Consider the following 13,582-nt stretch of genomic DNA (forward strand, 5'->3'; position numbering starts at 1 on the left):
TTTAGTTTGAATTACAATGATACAATCTTGAAAAGAAATTAATGTCCTAGAAAATGAAGTTGCCCTAGCACTGTGTGGCAGCAAGAGGGTGATGTCACCTTACTGCCTTGGAGAGCAACCAAAACCGTGACATTCATGCATTGCAAGTGCAGCCTCAGTGGGACACCTAAAGTCCCAGGTCCCATATTATTTCAGTATTTATACCTCTAACCTTCTGAGCATCAGATTTGTACCAAGAGGGAAACAAAACTGAATTAAATACAGAACAACTTTTAACCTGCAGTGCTATGAAGCTGCAAGTTCCAGGTTCTAATCTGCAGTGCACATGTTGAGAACAGATACCTGCATCTCCTTTATTCTTCTCTTGAAGTTTTTTTGTGTCATATTTCCAAGGCATAGATGATAGTTACTGTTTCATCCATGCCTGGAAAGCTGTCCTGCTGTGATGCTGCTTACCTATGTTGGCTCTAAATGTACACACAGAAAAATCTCTAAAAACATAAACTCAGGCTCTCAACAACCACGCTGCTTAAATATTTCCTGATCTTAGGATTTGCCTTGTCACTATCTCAGCTGAAAGATTATTACATGCTCCATCTTAGTGCTATTGCCATGTGGATGCAAAAATTAAAGCAGTGTGATGTTGAAACAGTACTCTTGACATTTTGTATGCCAGGACTTGTTTTCCTGTCCTCTCCAAACAAGACAGCAGTAGAGAGAGAGTGGAAAATGAGAAGAATTGGTAACTGGGACAGAATTTTTTAAGGGAGATTCAGCGAGCTCCATGGAAGGATGGAGGAAGGGGGAGAAAGAAGGTCATGGTGACACACTGCCAAGGGATGGATCTCTCTGAAACTGTGGTAATTTGAAGACAGCTGCTGCCAGCAAAGAAAATTGTGAAAAGATTTATGAGAGAAAAATTATGAATTACTGTAGATACTTGTCATTAAGCTTTCCAGCTGTCACAGCTGACTTGTACCATCCTTTCCTCCACTCCTCTCAGATGTTAGAAGGATCTCCTTATTATGAGTTAAAAAACCCAAACCATCTAAAATTCAGAAATACAGGCAAGTACTGTTAGAATTGCTCTGAGAACCTGTGTGATTTTTATTTTCTAGAGTATGTGCATTAGGGAAATACTGTATTATTGTATGAACCACTTAAAATACATACGTACACACACCCTCCAGACCCTGGGGAAAGCAAGTTAGCACTAGAGAAGTGCTCTGCCTTTCATGCTTCATCCTGATTGTCAAACGTGTTCTTGGGTTACCTCAGCCTTCATTTCCCAAGTCTATTTTAATAAGCATTATTATCTGTGTTGCAGAACTCCCTAGAAGCACAACTGGTAGCCCAGGGCCTGTGCACTGCCTGGCATCGTGCAAAGGCAGAACAAAAAGGCTGGTCCTGGGCAGCACCACAACAGCCAGAAGGCAGAGCCAGGCTCAGAGCTGTGCATCCTGAGCAGAGCGTGCACCACAGCCTGCCCACAGCCCCCTGATGTTCACCCTGCCCTGGCGTGATTCACCCGTGTGCTGGCAGCGGGTGAGAAGGCATCAAGGAGCCCGCCCAGCAGGGCTGCATCGGCTGCTCAGTCACACCCTGAATGAAGGTGCTTGGGGAATGGGACCCAGCACAGCCCCGCTGACAGGACTCAGCATCCTCATGTGGAGGAACGAGTAATCCTAAAGCCAGGGATGCAGTATGCCTCTGTCCTGGCTAGCAGGGTCCTGAAGGGAAGGATGAGGGGCCTGACAGTCTCTATGCAGGGAGAAAGGATGGAGAGCTTATTTCATAGGAGGAGCTGTAGGTCTGCCCTTGCTGGGAGCAGGGAGGTGGCTGTGTTGGGCAGTTGCTGCTGTTGCTGGCCACACGGCAGGAGCTGGTGGTAACTGAGGAACCTGTGAGGGCAGAACTTTGGAGAAAACTTGGTTTTCTCCACTAGTTCCGTTACCGTTCTGTAAACCTTTTATGCAGGACCACACGTTTGGATTCCACAAACTATGGCAGCTCTGGGAGCCGGGCAAGCTGGAGCTGCCCGCGAGGTGCTGCGCTGACCTGCACCACCCGTGGCCTTACTGACAGCTCTGAACACAGAGAGCGTCCGGCTGCGCAGGCAAGCGACGGCTGAAGAGCAACAGAGACATGACTTGGGGAGCATTTACCTTCCACCCCGGGGCCGGCGGTGGGCGGCAGCGGGAGGCAGGGCAGGCAGGGAGCATCAGCGGCAGGCGGGGGGCAGGTGGGAGCAGGCAGGGAGCGGGGGGGCAGCCGAGGCCCGGCAGGGCCATCAGGGCCCGGCAGGGGGCGGCCGCGCCGCGCTCGCAGCGTGGCGGGAGGGGCTGCCCGGCGGCCGTGGCTGCGCTTTGGGCTCTTCCCGCTCGGCCCTACGAACCTTCCGCAGTTGCTCAACGTCCCGGTGTCCCTGCACGCACAGCCCCGCCACGTCCGGAGCGGTTAAAACCCACCGGCGGCTTTCTCTCTTCTCCCCCCGCGCTCAGTTTCCAGGGTCTCACCTGACCCACCCGCAGCCCCAGCACACATGGAGCACCAAAGGCTCGCAGCCCGAAACCGCGGCGCTTAGCGACGCCCACGGCGTGACACGCCAGCTGATGGCAGCCGACACTTCGTTTTCCTACCGAGGCTACCCAAACTTCTCCCACGCAAGGCTGGGAAAAGCGGAGCCTGGCAGGGGCCGAGCACCCCCGGCACCCCAGGCTCTCCTGCCCCAGCAGCCCAAGGCGGCAGCCGATCGGGCTCACTGAGTACCAGGATGCTCAGAATTTGCAGTGAGAAACTTGGCTAAAGTTCACTGAAGGCGTGATGCTGCCTGAGAAACCCTCTGACAGACAACAGCCCAGGCACACACATTTCTAAAGTGCTCTCACATTAAGGTAAAACACAACCCAAACCAACTAAACATTTTTAAGCTCTTGCCCGGTTTGCTCACCAGGAAAAAGTCACCAGAGAGAATTCGAACTGGCGGTTTATCTCCAAGGAGGAGAGGGTCATGCTCTTGTCAGCAAAGAAGTGGTTTCATCATAAGTACACGCAGGCAGCAAACAGGCGCCACTAGAAGCCCTTTTGGAACAAACCCCAACATATAATTTCCGAGTTATCCAGGCAAACTGTCTGCAGCCACCTTCCCAGTGACTCTCACATAAAGCATTATTACACTTAAATCTCCTCGTAGGAACCGAGGGGAAATCCATCTTTACATTGCACTTGCTGTACCAAACTCCCCAGGCATTAGCTCCTATTCCAAACAAAATATTTCCCCTGAAGCATGGCACTGTTGCTGAAAAACACCCCTTCTAAACGACACTAAGCTTCAAAGCCAAAACCCAAGGCCTCCGGTCGCTTACCAAGTACAAGAGGCAAGTTCAGGCGCAGCACATGGAAACAACCACCGCTGTCCAGAGCGGCTCTGTACAGTTACATCTGGGAAACCTTTACACCCCGATGGGAATTTGAAGGGGGAGATGTTTTAACTTAGTTGAGAGGAAACCTGAAAAAAATAATCAATGCTTTGATTTCTTTCTTAGTGCCCATTAGCGATGGAACCTTTTGACTTGTTCTGTGTGAATTCATAGAAAGCTTTTGGATAAGCTCTGCTTTGTTCTGTTATCATGACTGTTGGAAAAGGGAAGGGCCATGCAGCCCTGGGGCCATCACCCCCACCATCCATCTCATTTTTGTCCCCAGCACCCCGCAAGGTGCAGAATTGCACCAGGAACATCTCCTGTAACGGGAGCATCCACTACTGGACACACCTCTGCGAATGCCCCGGTGTTGGGAGACAGGTTATGCTGGAGATTTTCCCTGGGTTGGCCAAGACGTGCTGGTTATTTTTTAAAGCTGTGTGAGATCTCTGTCCTTCTGACACACCGGTGTGGGGTTCCACTGAGATGACCTGAGCAGTGACTGAAGGCAAACCGATGGACTTGAGGAGAGAAACTGTCCCTCAGAGACCTGTGCCTCAGTCAAAGAAAATATGAGCATCAAAAGGATTTGGTGGTATATAATGATAGCAGGATTCTCTGAAAGAATGAGGCAGCTTCTGCATCGGAGGACTCACCCTGTCAGGGGCACATATTCAGTCAGTTTCCCTTATATTAAATGTTCTTTCCAGCACTTGGTGACACACTGAGGGAGAAAACAAAATCACCAGGTTGGTCCTGGCCCTGTAAAATCCATCAGGGCCAAGGGAAGATTTCTTCCCATCCATTGAGCAGACTCTGGCAGTGCCTGTGGGCCCCATTTGTGTCCATGGGGTGACAGTGAGATGGGATGGGGAGCCGGGCTGGGCACAAGACCTGTGGGACCTGCCTGGGTGTGAAGGCTGTGCCAAAGAGCTGGGGGAGCGGAGCAGTGTATTTAGGGTGTGTTTGGGTTTGACTTCTCATTACTAGTCCTTCAGGAGGATGCTGTAAGAGACAGCAAATCCCTCTTTGAATAGGCAGATTATGTTTGTATTTAACTTGTGCTTAAGTTCTCTCCCTTTCTCCTCCCTACTGCCTAACCCATCAAACCTGCCAGCTGCTTTGCTAAGAACACCAAGCAGTGACAAAGGATCTCAAGGCACACCGGGGGGAAAAAACCCGTGTAATCTCCTTGCTCCAGTACAGTAAATAGCCAGCATAATGCAAAGAATGTATGTAGAGAGATGTAAGAAGGGGATTTGTGTTCCACTGCAGCATCTCTCAAGATGCAGATAGAGACATTCCCTAAGAATTAAACCCAGACCTCAGTCCTACAAGTGCATGAGCTAATGCTGGTATATCTGGCGTAGGGTGGTATAGGTAATGTAATACGTGATAAAACAAATCAGATCACCTGTACTTCAGTCCTCTCACGTGACACTGATTCGCTAGACGCCATGTAACAGCTGCAGCTAGCACCCAACAAACACTTCTGGAGGACAGAGCAGTCTGTCAAGAACAAAGTCTTGCAGGTCTTAAGAAGGAAACAGCACTGCTCCCGTGATCTGGGTGAGGACCTGTGCTAAAAACGATGCAGGGACGTTGCAAAACAACTCAAAATGAAAAACCAAGTGAGAGAGAACAGCATCAAGGCATGGTTTGTAGGCAAAACCCTAAGGAAAGCAAAAGGGCTGTTTAGCAGCACAGCATCTCCATCATCCAACTGCCAGACCAGCAGAAAGCCTGTGCTGTGCAAGCCCAGCCCTGGCCATGCAGTGAGGGACCACAGGGTCTGTGCAGAGCTGCCTGCTCCCCGCTCCCACAGGCTTGGGCTTCACCAGTGTTTACTTGGCCTGTGGATGCTTTTTAATCCGATGTCATGGGTTTTTCAAGTGTGCCAATTCCCGCTGTAGCCTCCTGCCAACTGATTGATGGTTTATGCCATTAAGAGCGCCTGAGGATGAGAATTGCTAAAGAGCAGTGGGAATATTTACTTTCTCCTGCTAATGCAAGTAGCGAGCAGAGGACTTCAAAAACCTTGCAACCTGCGTGCAGCCAGCTGCAAACCAAGCCTGGCTGAGGGCAAAAAGCAGCTGTGGGACACGGCTCCCTAGGGAGAAACAGCTAAAATATAACAAATCCTCAGGACAGAGTGCTCTAAGGATGGCTGTAGCATTAAACCACTGCTTTGCCTGCAGGGCATGGCCATGTAAAACATGCAAGCAGGTGGACTTAATTACTTAGAAGAGGTGAAATAAGCAAAAAAAAACAACCTAGCAAAAAAGAAAGGAAAAGCAAGGAAAATTAACTGAGCTGACTCTCCCTGCTTTATTGTCTCCCAGAGTAGAGCTTTATCCTCTGTACGTGTATGTATGTGCACACGTGTGCTCCCACACACACATCCCTGCCACTGGAAACCTCGCAGACAGCCAGGTAGTCTGTGCAAAAGCGCTTCTGGAAGCTCAAGCTGATTAAATCAAACACACACATCTCAGTGGCTCCTTTTTTTTCTGACCATGGCTGAAAGCCTCACACCCATCACTATCACAGCTCCTCACTCGAGCCAGCCCCGAGCCCCATCCGCTTCTTCCACTCCCACGCCTCCGCCAGCGATGCAAACACAGAGCAGCAGTGGAGGAGTAAACACTCGTTATTCCTTGTCTTGGCACTCGGGGAAGCACTGGAAAGTTCGGCTACCTTGCTATTTCCCATTGTCCTGTTATTACCCATTGTCAAACTTCCTCCGCTTGTTTTGCTTTCCAATTACTCATCTCTCAGGGGAACAGCGGGGGAAGAGACCGGGCCCGCGGAGCAGAGAGCAGCAATTTCACAGAGAAATAACAGTAACAGACCAAAATGAACTGATTACATGGATACGTCAGTGCAAATGAGACAAGAAAGATTCCCAGTTGCGTTATCTACAAATTGCTACCTGCCCGTGGCTGTGCCTGCGATTAGCTGTGTCAGCTGCAGCGGGACGGGTTCAGCACCCAGTCTGTCTCCTGCTCATTGATTTCAGCAGCGATTCCCAGTGAGTGTGACAGGAGCAGGCTGTGTGTGTTCACTCAAAGGCTGTGAAGCTCCTCGGACCACGCGCTCAGCCCAATCACGAATCACTCTGCAGCGTCTGTCACTGGGGCTCCACAGCAGGGTAGCAAGGGAGCTGGCACGCCTGGGTGCACTGCGTGGATGCTGTACATCCTTCCTGGCCCCTTCTGCACACCCACTCAGCCCTTCATCTTTTCTTAGCTCACAGGTAAATGTAAGGTACCCGGACTGGCCATGCAGGACCAAGCAATTTAGGTTGCAGAGGATCTTTGGGGCTCTCTAGCCCAACCACCCACTCAGAGCAGGGCCACCTTCAGATGGCCCTGAGGTTGCTCAGGTTGAGGTTTGCTTGGAGCCTGGACCCACATATCTGAGGGTCCCCAGAAACAGAGACCCCACAGCCCTGCTGGGCCCCAGTTCCAATGCCTAACTATTCCCATTGGGAAAATTTTATTCCTTGATGTCCAACTGTCATTCCCCTCCCTGCCATTGTGCTGTTGCCCAGGTCCTTGTGGCCACGGGACAAGCTGGGCTCTATCACACAGCTGAGTAGCATCACCGGGACATGATGTCCCTTGGCAGCCCCTCCCCAGCCATGCTCTCCAAGGCTTCATGTGCCAGGATCTGGCCACCAAAGTCAGTGCACAATTCTGCTGCTGCTCCTTCAGAGAAAGCATCAAACAGGTTAAAAAAAAGCTCCTCTATTGATGGCACTATTCTTTTTCCAGCAAAATAGGAGATAAAGAGGTAGGGTTTCACATGAGACAGGAACTGAGCTCTCAGACAGTGTTATTACCTCCCTGCCATCAGCGCAGCCACCCCACCTTTCCAGCAGCCAAGAGGAGAGAGCAACCCCAGCATTTACCATGACAGATCCTACTCCGTCATCAGCCTGGGTGGCTGAAAGCCTCACCCCAAAACATTTCTTTCTAGAAGCAGTTTTGCCTGCAGAGTCACCTGCTGAGCACTCACACCATGCATCACACCAACACAGTACCTTCCACCCGCCAGCAGACTGACACCATGCCCGTAGCCTTTCCAGTAACGTTTTATTTGAAAAGCCCAAAGAAAAATAATTACCCATGCTCCTCATCAGAAAGCCAAACAATTGCAGCAGTGAATGATATTGTAGCAATGCCTATAATTAAGGAACTGCCAGCATTTTAATTATAAACTAATATCTTCAGTGGCTGACAATCCAGCTCTACAGCAGACCTGTTAAAAGCAAGACTGACAGCTCCAGAGTTATAGACCAGCAATTAAAGTTTTAGGTGGGTTGGGGTGGGGTTTTTTTACTTCTTGCTTATTAAGATGTGTTTCTTGCCTATTAAAAGCTTTGGGGAAATTTCAGTGAAGTCCTTATGTTAATGAGTAGTGGGCTTTCCTCTCACTTTCAATGATTACTCTGCCACGGCATGATGTGAGGACATGCTGAGGCCAACAAGTGTCTCCCTGGACTTCCTCCCAGTGCACCAAAGCTGTAACAGATGCTGTAACATCTTCAGCCTTCAAAGCACTGGGCCAGTTATTGCTCAGTGCCACCAAGCAGCTTTGCTGAACCCTGCTTAGAAGATGCCCTACGTACCAGTGGGGATTTATTTAGTTATTACCTAAATTTTGAAAATACATTTATAAACAATAAAATTTCATTAAGCATAAAGAGGCTGCTAAGAACTCAGCAGTTTGCAATATCCAGAATATTAAAAAGAAGATTAAACTTGTCCCTTCTCCAGCTTCTGCAGAACCAAACTGTGGCTGGCTTTATTTTATCTTCATTCAGGAATGCAGAAAAAGCATTGAGACTCTGCACACACAGAATCCCCCCAGGACTGCCTGTCCCTGCAAAGGGACACTCCAAGCCCCCACTCAACCCAGTAGTGGAGCAGGTGGAGAGCAGAGAGCACCCAGCAGCACACAGCAACGGGCCCCAAGAACACGGGTGCCAAACACACCAGCATCACCTTCTTGGTGAGTTTTCTGCTGAAACCTTTCCTACCCTGCAGAAGCTGCTGTGCATCCCAGCGCTGATGGAAATGCCCCCAAGGAAGTGATGCTGTTAGGGGAAGCTGCCTCAAGCCAAGTCCAGGCTGAGAAAAAGGATAACAAAAATTACAAACTCTGCAACATCCTGCACGGGCTGTGGCCATTCTGCTGGCACAGCAGTGACCATCCAGACATGCTTGTGCTGACTTGGAGCTTGCTGGCTGGTCCCTGGGCAGATAGGCTGCAGCAGAAGATGCCCAGGGCAGGTGGTGTTGCCCACCTGTGAGGTAAGAGTGTGCAACTCCTGATCACCAGAGACCCAAGAGTTTAAGCCATGCTGCCTGGCTTATGCAGCAAGCTTTGCCTTCACTGCAGTTGGGACAAAACCCAAGCTGACACACAGCCCCCCCTTCTCCAGGGCCACACAGGGATGCTCAGGCTTTGCTCAGAGACATTCATTGCCTGGAAAGGCACCTGCACTGGCATCCATTTCTGAGAACATATTTCCACCCTTCAGGCCTGGCTGGAGGGAAAGGTCCCTGCAGAGTTCAGCGGAAGCAACACTTGGGAATAGAAACCTGCTGAACAAGTCACACTGCATCTTAATTACAGAGAGCCGGCATTCCCTGGCATCACAGGCATTTGTGCTGGAAGGTAAGAGCTGAAGCCTGTCAAGTAGGGCACTCCCTGCACAGGGATCCCTTGGGCAGGTAAGCTTCGGAGTCCCCGCTCTCTGCCACAGCCTGCTGCCCACAGCCCTGGGCATCGCTCACCCCAGCAACCCGCAACATCAGTCTGGGGGGCAAGAGAAGAGCCGTGACTTGGCAGGCAAGGGCAAGGCATTCACCCAGCTACCAGGGCAGCAAGTTCACCTGGCTGACTCTTTCCCACTCCTCCAACCCCTGGGTCTTGGCTTCGTCCCTGCACCGCTGCTCCTGGGATGGGTTCACCTGCCCTCTCCAGGCACCGTGCTGCCTTTCCCTCCAGCAGCCTGCTCATAAAGCAGAAGAAACAAAGACTGTTTGCAGCCATCTCTCAGCCTCCACAGGCTCAGAGGGCAGATCTTCAAAGCTTTTAGATGCTTATGCACAGGGAGCGCAGCACTTGCCAGGGCTTTCAGAGACGTCTTGAGAAAACCATGAGGCTGACTTCCCTCTGTCCTTGACCACGCTGAAAATCCTGCTCAGGGCTCCATCTGCCTCTGCACTCTGGCACTCAAGGGTCTTTTAAAAATTTGGGCTCGTAGGACTAAGGCCACATCCTGACACCAACAGGGCCCATGGCAGGTCAGGAGGAATCACCTCAGAAAGGGGGGGGATGGCCCTTTGCAGGAGCAGATGTTGCTGCCTGGAATGTGATTGTAAATGCCACAGATATACTTGGTTTCATTACTTACCTTTTGCATATATATTTTACTAAACCTCAGGTTATTAGCCACGATTTGCTGTGCAGGAGAGCTCAAAGTACCTGAACACACTGGGGCACGCCGTAGCACTCGCCACCATGCAGACACCCCTGTTTAATCCAGGCACAACTGAGACCCTGCTGTTAGGGTTGTGCCCAGCACAGGGACAGCATGGCACACACGTGGTGCAGTTACCTGCTGTCCTTGGGCAAAGCCAACCTCAGGGCTTGGGGCTGGACCTTCCCAGGAGAGAGTCCACCTCCCTCCCACAGAAGGATGCAAGCACTGAATGCATTACAGACACAAGCTTCTAGAGGCACCAGGGACATTTAAGCAATGATAAAATACTTTTGTTTCCTGCTTAAACCCTATGAACCATGATTTGACACCTTTTCCATAAGCTTTTGAGGAGCTGTGCTGAAGGAGAGAGGCTTAGCCTCGGGGCAGGGCATGAGCAAGGACAGAAACTGGGGCTTGTTCATCACTCAGACGATCACTCCTCATTCCAGGGGTAGTCACATGAGATGCTAATTTGAACTGGCAGTGGATTTTGCATAAAGACATCTCAGCACACCAGTCAGCCCCCATGTTTGCTGTGGAATTTAGTTTTCATATTACTAAAACCTTATAATGAAGTTTTCCAACATAGATCTTGCTTTAAGCTTTGCTGCAGTGATATTCAATGCTCAGAGAGCACATTCACTCCAAAGGGTAAAGGGAGGAATATTATTACTGTTAAGTGTCCTGTGCTTGGCTTCAACCTCCTCAGTGTAGGATGCTAAGAACCATTGGGGTTACGTCTGTAGGATTTACAGCATCTTTTCTTTGACAGAACAACCTAGAAACTTTATGCAGGAGCAACACTTTCACTGTTGATGATACCAGCACTATTTCTATGATATCTGCTTTCAGTCTAGAATGGATTTACTTCATGCCTAGTGACAAGCATTTCAGTTAGCTCACTCTTTTATAAAGACCTTTCCACCACTCTTCAGAGATTCCTCCCTGGACAGGTTGTGTTTCCCTTCTGATCCCATAGGCAACCATTGAAAACAACTTCTGCCCATTTTTTTCTAACTGGAAAAAAACCCCAACCCTCTTGGACCCTGAAGTTGCATCTTTAGATGACTGGTGGCAAACTGAATTCATGCACTTGTTTGGCACATAGAGCTCTCCAAGAATCACATGGTTCCTAACTACTTATTTTCAGCTCTATGTACAAGTGTACTATTTAATATTTTAAAAACAATAAAAAATACAACAACTATGAAAGGACTGGTTTTCCCTCTGCTTGTGCCCCTGCTGTGCACATCAGGATGCCTCACAAACAAGCCTGACCTTGGCCACCTCTTCTCCACTTACATCTCTGCAGAGTTTGGAGCAGAGCTCCCCTAGCTTTGCTTCCCAGCCAGGAGAGAGAAATCCTCAGCTGTAGTCTGGCAGGGTCCTGTACTTGCTGCGAGGTGACCCACAGTCCTGAGAGTGAAAGGACAGCAAAAATCCCTGAGAAGCACAGCTGTTCACTGCTTGCTGTCTAGTAACAGGTAGTGCTTCTACACACAGGCACGAAATGTTAATGTCTGTCCTGATTTTCCCTTACTTATTCTGCACCCACAGGATACAGGGAAGTGTTTCTCTGTATCATGAACCTCATGCAGGTTCTATGTATCTGTAGATATGCGTGAGGGATTTTTAACAGAAAGAGGATGACAGTTGCCACAGGAAATTATGAATACATGCATACATACACAGAGTCAAACACGCCCCCTGAGCCTTGGAGAGCTTTCAATTTCTTGAAGGAAACACTTGTAAAGAAGGGTGATGCCCCTCTGTTAGCTCCTGCTCAAACCAAGAGCTCAGCAGCGAAGGAAGGAGTGAGTACCCTCCTCACGAGCTCTGATCTAAGGCAACACATCATTTTGTGACGTGGGCATGTAAGTTGTCTTTGAGTAAGTCACAGCACAGCTACTCTATTAAGTATGGATATACCCTCCAGTTACTGTGAAGTATTACATCTGGAGGGGTAACTACTTCACGTGGCAATTGTGAGGATCACAGCTTTGCTCTACAGGAGGGAAGAGTGGGGTGTCAGTTCTACTCCACCCTAAATGTAGCTACCAAAGAAAGGAGGCAGCTTCACCTGAGATCCAGTCACTGACAAAATACATTAAGACCCTTGAGCTTTTGTTTTCCTCTCAAACCCCTGTAATTGCTACATAAATAATCAGTTCAGTGCAGGATGGTTCAATCTGGCCCTGGGAAAACGTAAAGTAATAACAGTTTTGTGCAAGCTGCAGACTAGTGTCTTTATTAAAAACCTACATCAAAGCCCATGCCTAGTCCAGTCTATTTATTAAAAACCTACATCAAAGCTCGTGCCTAGTCCAGTCTATTCATGCCACCACTCTCATTTTAACCATGCTCATACACAGAAGAATCCTGACGGATTGGAGCTGTAGGAGGTAAACCAGCAGATTGAAGAGGTTAAATGTATTTCTTTACTAATGGGACTGATGCTGTTCAAAGCTCCCATAAAAATTCAGCATGAAGAGCTTCCTAAGCTCAGGGGTTTTATAGCCTTCATAATCATTCAACCTTTAAGCAGATACAAAGAAAATTTTTTTTCTCTGCCTCTCTGAATATACCCATCTCCTCAGGAGCAAGCAAAGGACTTCTATAGAGAACTTGATAAAATTCCTGAGACAGCTCATTAATTCTAGTCACTTCGGCAGTGACTTCCCCACCACTTGTGGCATTCAAAGAGGTTATAGATTGCCTTAGTAAGAACAAATCCTATTCATTAGCCATTTCCCTGCACTTGCATATTAATATTGTCTGGCCTCGTTAAATATAGAAACCTATTCTCTTTTAATGCATTTCTAACAGGCATTTTTTTTCCTAGGGGTAGCCACACAATAACTGATAGTGAGTTATCTCACCTTCAGAAAGTTGGTGGCAGTCCCCAGATGGCCTCCCATCGCTGCTGGGGAGCTGGGGCAGGCCAGTAGCTCTGTGGATGTTGTGCTTGCACCACTGTTTTGATGGGAAACGTAAAAACTTTTGCACCATGCACCCTCTTTTTGTGGAGACATAATTTAATCAGCAGAACTTTTCTCTGTTACACATGTGCTTATAAACAGGATCCAGCGGTGAGAATAAAAAATAACGACCACAAACAGTGCAAGGGGGAAATGTGAAGGGCCTTGCAGCCCCTTAGCCTCTCTACAGCTCAGCTTCACACAGCACAACCCAACCAAACACCACTGATGCTCTCACATAACTCAAAACCAGAAAGACTGGGCAGCATCCACAGCAGGTAACTTGCTACCAAAGAAATCTTTAGTCTACAGAGTAAAGAGTGATCTGTTAATTTACTTGATTTAAACGAAAGCTGGTTGAAATCTCTCAACTGTGTTGCATTGAATAAGGTTTTCCATGTAAACAGAAGCTTTGAAGGACCTCAGGGACAGGAGGTGTTCTGAAGAGAGCGTTGCTTTCTTGGCAACCAAAAACTTAAAAACTGTGGAGGTTTCCATGAAAACAAGGACTCTTGTGCTCTTAACTACATAAGGAACAGTGTTATACCCTGAAATGGGAAATGGGATTTTCCATCTTTTTTTATCAGCTTCCAAGATTAATAGCTTTACAAGAATCTAATCCTTTCAGAAATCCCACACAAGTATTTCCCTCTTGCTTCTTGCAACAGCAAACTATTCAGCCAAAG

The sequence above is a fragment of the Gallinula chloropus genome, assembly GCF_964237585.1.
Source record: "Gallinula chloropus genome assembly, chromosome: 12".
Taxonomy (NCBI): domain Eukaryota; kingdom Metazoa; phylum Chordata; class Aves; order Gruiformes; family Rallidae; genus Gallinula; species Gallinula chloropus.